The 8,019-nt window shown below is 32.9% G+C and overlaps 1 protein-coding gene across 2 annotated transcripts in view; it reads left to right on the top strand.

The window, feature by feature from the left end:
- The first annotated feature begins 420 nt into the window (after positions 1 to 420).
- LOC110026003 (ras-related protein RABA5a-like) overlaps positions 421 to 8,019 on the top strand; it is a 21,537-nt gene continuing 13,938 nt past the window's right edge. The window contains exon 1 of one of the 2 annotated variants that reach the window (XM_020726738.1): positions 421 to 636. The gene's annotated coding sequence lies outside the window, so the exon portion shown is untranslated. The remainder of the gene's footprint in view (positions 637 to 8,019) is intronic. The other variant, XM_020726737.1, reaches the window with a different exon arrangement.

Here is an 8,019-nt window from a genome sequence, read left to right as displayed (position 1 = left end):
CCTAAGCACGTAGCCAGAAGATGTTAAGAATTGGAGCAAGATTAAAAATTACTCTTTCTATTAAAGCATCATTTGAATCTAATTTATTAATTTTTATTATATTTTCTTAATTAATTCTTTTAATTGATTATAAATCTTGGTAGCATTGTAGTCAATTAAATTTTTAAAAAATATTACTTATTAATATATATATATATATAAATATAATTGATAAGTAATTCGAGCAAAAATGAGCCGAATATGAACTAACAAATTTTTGTTCGTATTATTTATGATAGCTGAACACGAGCTTCTTCGCGAACGAGGAGCGGTGTTAACAGCCCTAGATATCATCGCTTTTTATTGGATGATCACTCGTCTCTGAAAAATATATAAATAATTAAAATTAGAATTTTAGAATGAAGTTGGTTGGACGGTCATTCGAACGTGGTTAAAGAATTGCATATATTTCCTCTTGCGTGGGTTAAAGAATAGGCACGAAACGCACTTTTTCCCTCTCCACGAAACGCGCCTTCCTTTCTCTCTTTACCAAACGATTAATCTTATACGTCTGTGCAAGCAGAAAGAAGGGGAAAGGAATCGGAGAATGTTCGTAATCACGAAGGTGTTCGGTTCTGTGAGCCATGCTTAGATGGGGTAATGATCCTTTTTTCTCATCTTTTCCATCTTAAATTTCTTGTATGAAACTTTTTTTTATTTTTTTTATTTTTGTGAAGGCGTAATGATTCAGTACTTGTTTGACATTTGAGCGTTGTATTGATTTTATCTTTGCGATTATTTATCTGTATTAGGTTAGCGATTTTCAACAATTCAGGCGTTTCAACCGGGGAAAACAGTTGATTTGTTTTTATAGGAACAGATGGTCTGATTAACTTTTTGGGGCTGTTTTGATACGGTTAGAAATTGATTCAAGTGGGATTTATTAGATTTTATAATCTGAATTTGATAAATCTTAAGAGGTTAAATCTTGTTGTTTATTTGGCATGACAACTGCAATATTTGATTGAATTATAGCGTGTTTTGACAATTAGGTTGTGGAGTTAAAGATTTAATTGGTTAATGTACAAGGAGGACGCGACGGGGATAGATGAGATGGGAACGCGTGATTGGCGAAGCTGCTAGAAATCATGATTATGATGATGGGGGTGCATGAGTTATCCTGGTTGCGCAGATCAAGCGTTGCTATGAGCTTCAAGGACTTAGTGCGAGGGAGATTGTGAGCTGGTTGCAAGAGATCTGCATATGCAGAGGTTGATGGATGCTTGAGGACGAGATAGACAAAAGAAATAAATGAATGCGAGGACACCGGTGGTGTCACACCGCACACGGCATTACTCTGCCTTTTGAATCACATTAAGGTCCTGTTAGGAAGCATAAGTCAATGATTTAGCGTAAATCCAACCAAACTTAAAAAAATGAAAATTAAAATCAAATCTTCGCCAAATCGAAAATTTTCAGCATTCTATCTCTTTTAGGACGTAAATCTGGATTTAGTAAATCTGATTGTGAGCCGGATTTAAGAATTTATTTCTGTCGTAGCTCGTGAGTTCAACTCCGTCGCATTGACGATCAAATTTGATAAATCCTATTTATCGTAAATTCAGAGCACAACCAAACACCACCTAAATTTGTTTAAATCTTACCTAAAGAAAGGTGACAAAAATGAAATTCAAGTATCAGATGATTTAGTGGATGAATCATACATCTCCTTTTATTTATTTATTTATTTTTTTGGTCTTTGCACTTTTTGTGCCTCTTGATAAACTGTTCGATTCCCTTTAAAAATAATTAGGTGCACTTTGTATTTGTCTTTATTTTTATTATGATCAATCTAAAGCAAAATCTTTCTTTCTTTTTTCCTTGGGGAGGGGGCCCGTGAAAACAGATGGAAATCCACCTATGACAAATGTAGTGATAGTATGATGAGATTGCAATATATAGCTTGTAATCAACTCCAAAAAAAATCTATCTCGGGCATTAAAATTAAATTTGCAACACTTCTGATATTTTTAGAACTCAGGGACATGAAACTGACTGTCATTCAATATAATATTTAGAATAGCTCTCTTCATTGGCCAATCTTCACATACCTTCATAAACTCACTTAGAAATAATCTTTCATTGGCCCTATGTACCCAAAACCAAGCTGTTCAAGACAACCTGTTTGCGAATGCTAGGATAAGGCTCTATAACAACCCCTCTTGTGAATTACAGGAAGTGCTACAGAAGATCAATGGAAATGAGAGAATCTAAATTTCCATAAATTCATCAGGTAAGAGTGTTTGGGCTGATTTACATCTTGATGGAGAGGAAAGTTAACCGTTATAGGAATAGGGAGGAGGGGAAAGGAAAAAGGAAGAGAAGACAACACAATATATAAGTGGTTCGGCAATTGTATTATATTCGTTGTAGGATGGGGCAGAGAAGATCCTACCGATCAATGAAAGGAGACAATCATTTAATTCCAGCCTATCTCTCTTTTTTAGGTTACAACTAAGTGGAGTTTTAGAACTTGAATTCCTCTTTTTGTCTCACCCTACGTAAAGGCCCAAGGATGGAGTATTTATAGGCATTAAGCCAGATTGGTATGGTTCTGAGGTAGATACCAACCTGAAAGCCCTGAAAACTAGCTTTGGTGGTGACTAGTGCAGTGGTTGATTAGGTGTTTTGGGTTGAGCACTAGACAATTCCTAAGTAGTGGGCGGTTATGATTCTTAAGATTAATGAAGGCCTGTGATAAAATTGTTGCGATGCTCCAGGGAATCTTTGGGCATGATTGTTGCTCCATACATGGCATGACCTTATGGTATCTCATGAGTGGCTAGAATAGGCAATGTTGAGTAATGTTGGACCAAAACAAAAAGCTTGATCTTCTAGAATCTAAGGAATGAATTCTATTGTAATAATGAAATGTTTTTGGTGGTCTAACTGGTGCCTAATCATGCCAATCACTTTTTGATAATTTACCTTCTATGTGACTGATGATAAGATCTAAATGACACTTTCATGGGTTGATTGGGTGGTCTCTTATATGACCAACATAAGTAAAATATGTTAATATTCATCAAGACCTTGTTAATATGACCAATTTTTCTTGGACCACATTTTGAATCCGCCATTCAGGATGCTCAAACTGAGTAAATTAAATTTGGATGGATCTAATAAGGTACACAAATTACATTGTTACATATTCTAGACCCTGCTTTTGTTTGTGCACTGTATATTTTGTACACCATTTTAATTATGATCTTAGATGCTTCTCAATTTTACGAATACTTTATGCTTAGAACTTATGACATCTTCAAATAGGTATCTACACGAAAACTGTGTGATAAGTGTTTTAAGATAACAAAAGTTTGATAAAAATTTCCCATGATTTAGATATCAAAGCACATGTATGCTCGCACTTTGAGTGTAAGGGTGGGCATGACACTAATTTTTAGATCATGACAAGTTATTATCAAACTAATAGTTATTATGGTGCATTTTTTGAAGAGTATGTAAAAAGATCAAAGAAAGCTTTTTATTGATCAATATGATTATGTTGGAGCACCCATAACTCAGTTGTTATATAACTTAAATATATTTTAGTGATATTTATAATTTATTAAATATTATTAAAAGAGTATATATATATATATATATATATAGTCAAATAAAGAGATAAGAAAAATAAAGATTTAATTCAAGTAAAATGTATTAAAAATGCAAACTAAAAAGTGATTTTCTTATATGGGGATATCAACATAAGTGGGTGAAATCTTTTGATAAGCTTTTCAATGAAGATTTTGAATTATATATATATATATTATTGTCCCATCAGTAAAAAAAGAAGATGAGACTTCAAAGAAAATGGAGGGTGGAAATCAGTAGGACCTGATGACATCCTAATAGAAGTGCGAAAATATGTAGGAGATTTGAGGATTTCTTGGCTTACTAAACTTTTTAATATTAAAATTTAGCGAGAGACTAATTAGCATAAGTTAAGATGTGTACAAATATTTCTCAAAATCAATTTAGAGTTATGACGGACAATTCTACAAGGGAAGCTATGCATTTGTTAAGAGGTTTGATGGACAAGCATAGAGAGATTGAGGATCTACACATGATTTTTGTTGATTTAATAAAAAATTAATGATAAGATTCCAAAAGAAGTTTTTTGAAGAATTCTAGAAAAGAAAGGTGTTGATATGACTTCTATTCAAGTCATTAAAAATATATATATACTAGAGCTCTTACTCGTGTTCGAACAGAAGAAGGATTGACCAAGTATTTTTCTATTTAAGTTGGATTACATCAAGGATCAACTTTTGACTCATATCTTTTTGCTTTAGTTATGGATACTTTTACTGAACATTTACAGGAGGATGTACCTTGGTACATGCTTTTCGTTGATGTTATCTTTCTTGTGGATACGACTTTAGAAAGAGTTCAGGAAAAGCATAAATTATGGAGATTAAATTTAGAGTCTAAAGGCTTTCTTTTGATTAGATCTAAAGCTGAATACATGGAATATAATTTTAGTAGTAGCAGTAGATTTAATGGTTGAGTTGTAAAAATGAGTGATCAAATCATTAAAATGAGTGTATGCTTTAGATATCTTGGGTCTATTGTTCAAAGTGATGGTGATATAGATGGAGATGTTATTAGTAGAATTCAAATGTGATGATTGAAGTGGGAGAATGTTTCAGCTTTATTGTGTGATAGAAAAGTATTGCTTAAACTTAGGTTTTGTTTGAGATACCGATACTACATTCCGTTTCATAAAATGTCAAGCGAACGCCCACCGCTCGTTTGGTGGTTCAATGTCTCTAAAAGCGTTTTAGTGCAAATGACATTTATCTCCATTTCAGATCGCGATCGACGAGCTTCGTTCCGTCGTTTTGAGGAGTGTTCCTCTGTTTCCCACTGTTTAGAAATAATTTTTTATTAAAAAAGTTATATTTAGGAACGATGTGCAGTAAGTGCTCCAGCGGAACCCATGTAAATGGATTTGCCAAGCTTTGGTGCCTTCTGCCAACAACTTCTTGTGTCATTTGCTCGAGATATCATAGTAGCTTCAGGTATTCTGTCCTCAATTGGGAAAGTAAGGCCTTTTTTTTTAAAAAAAATGGTTGTTGCAATTCCCTTTATATAGCTTGTGGCTAGAAGAGTTGAAACCACGTTCTGTTAGCATCCATGGAGCCGCCAACGAACCTTGAAATCCACTCCTTCTCCCTCTCTTTCAGAAGAATCACCAAGCTCAAATATGGCTTCCGCTACTCTTCCCGCTAGCTTTGAGGAATGACCAACCGTTCGGCAAAGAAGTCGCCGACCACAACCACCACTGCTCATGATGTCGAGTTCTTCCGATCCAACTTAATTTATGAGATCAACAATAAAAATATCTGGTAGCCTCTTGAGAAGGACGGAGCAAGCTCGCAAATTTTTAGAGGTGATGGGTTATAATAGTAACGTCATAAATAATAACGTTAAAAAGTTGGATAAAAAATTTGTATTCAAATGCACAATTTAACTTGAGCACCGTAGCTTTATAACAACATCTCTTAAAATATTGTTTTTAGACAGACATTTCTAAATGGCAAATCTTTGTCAAACAAGGCTTTAAAGTAAAATGTTATAAGATAGTGGTGAAACTTGCAATGCTTTATGACGCAAAATGTTGGCCTATAAAAGGGAATTACAAGACTAAGTTAAGTTTATTAAGATGAGAATTTTTAGGTGTATTATTGGCTTTACACTTAGAAATAAAATGGGAAGCGAATATATCTATGAAAGGATTGGTGTTGCTCTAGTGATAGACAAGATTAGAGAGAGTCTTTTTAGATGGTTATGGCACATTAAACATCGACCAATTGATGATGTTGTTAGGGGAGTAGATGTTTTAGATTCAACTTATATTAAGAAAGTTAGAGGCGGACCTAAAAATACTTGGGCATGTTGTGTAAAAATGATATTAATTTATTAGAATTAAATGAAAATATGACACTCAGTAGACCCCACTTAGTAGGATAAAGTCTTATTGTTGTTTTTGCTGTAATGGAATAAGGAGAGAAATTAAACTCCCACAAAGATATGCTAAGATTGATTTGGTTTCTTACTCTAAATATGACTAAATGTATCGAGTGTAGTAAAGAACCTTCTAGTTATAAAACACAGTTAATGCACCTGATTCTTGTAAATGGATAATTGCTATGCATGAGGATTTGGAAATTGTTATATTGGTGCTTAAGGCTACTTTCATAATTTTATATTTATTATTGTGGGGTATAAGTAGGGCTAATATGTTTAGGGTTATAGGGATGCATGAGATTATGGTCTTGAGTCTTAGGTTTAGGATTTGGGAGAGATCGTCTACCTCTCAAATTATAGCGTTGGACAGATCTCCTACATCTCAAATTGTAGGTGCTCATCTTTATGTTTTCGGGTTGTGCTGTTTTGTTTTGATGAAATAAAATATTTGTTTACCCTAATTTCTGTGAAAAATCATCTTGGGTTGTATTAGAATCTCTACGCAAATATAGTACTTGGGCTTTAGTGAAATTGTTTCAAAGGAAGAAAATTTTTAATTGCAAATGTATGATTAAGATGACAAAATGTACGCCATGAGTTAAAGATACCAAATACATTTCTAGATTAGTTGGGATGTGATTCATTCAAATTTCTGGTGTAAACTTTACCAATGTATTCTCTTTACTGTTTAAGAACACCTCAATTCAAGCTTTACTTAGTATTGTAGCTAATCATAAACTTGAGCTTGAACAATTGTGCAAAAGTTACATTTTTGTATGGAGAGCTTGAGAAGTATATTTTTCTGCAAGAACCCGAGGAATTTCATGGTTACAAGAAAAAAGATTATGTTTGCTTGTTTAAGAAGACTATTTATGGTTTAAAATAATCTTCTTGGCAATGTTACGATAAGTATGACTCATTTTTTATCACCGATGAGTTTAAGAATAGGTATGATATTTAGGTCTACTTCAACAGGAATGGTGATGGTTACCTTATACGTTGTTTACTTTTTTTTTATACTTTATTGATAGATTGATAACTACTAAGAATAAAGGAGAAATCAACAAGTTAAACACTCAATTGAGTATTGAGTTTGAGATGAAAGATTTTAAAGCTGGAAAAAAAAGTTCTCGGCATGGAAATTTATAAAAATAGAAAGTTAAATCTCAAACTTTTATCAGTTTTATATCCCCAACTATATCATATGATTGAGTATAATTTTTTAATTTCATATTTTAGCACAATAGGATCTCTTATGTATATTATAACATGTTCCCGTCTAGATTTATCATTTATATTAAGTACAATCAACAAGTATAGGAGTAATCCATGTAAAGAGCATTAGAAAGTGGTGCATTGAATTTTCAAGTATTTGTGTGGAAACAAAGATATTGTTTGCAGCTTTGGGTAATCACAAATAAAATAATCAGTTATTTTGATTCAGACATTATTGAAAATCTTCATAGAAGGAGATCACTTATATGATATGTATTTACTGTTGGCTGTTGTTAATTAATTAGAAGACTACTTTATAAACTACAATGACATTGTCTAGAGCTGAAGCTTAGTACATGACAATCATTAGAGCTTCTAAAAAAGTCCTTTAGTTGAAAATTTTATTGGAAGAGCTAATTAGTGAAAACCCTACCTTGATGTTGTCGGTCAACTTTTTCGATTGATTAGATTTATTTGAAAAATATGATATATGAAAATAATTTTTGAGATTTAATTTAAATATAAAAGATATATAGTTTGGGTTTTGAAAGTAGTGTGTTTTAGTTTTTGAAAAATGAGACCAAATGGATCTCATTCGTCCAATAGTTTGCATAATCGTGCCTGATACCGCGAATACTACACCCTCCCAAAAGATAAATATAGACCTCGGCGATAGACCCAATCCAGCAAACTAAGAGATTTGTGACATCCATTTAGTCTGCGAACCTTTTATATATGACCGACAAGTTCCCCTATTTAATACAAAGATTAAATAAGGTTTATTTTATCTGG

Source organism: Phalaenopsis equestris, unplaced genomic scaffold (assembly GCF_001263595.1).
Source record: "Phalaenopsis equestris unplaced genomic scaffold, ASM126359v1 Scaffold000347, whole genome shotgun sequence".
NCBI classification, from domain to species: Eukaryota; Viridiplantae; Streptophyta; class Magnoliopsida; order Asparagales; family Orchidaceae; genus Phalaenopsis; species Phalaenopsis equestris.
Note: the sequence above shows the minus strand (reverse complement) of the source record. Positions and strands in the feature narration are given on the sequence as shown.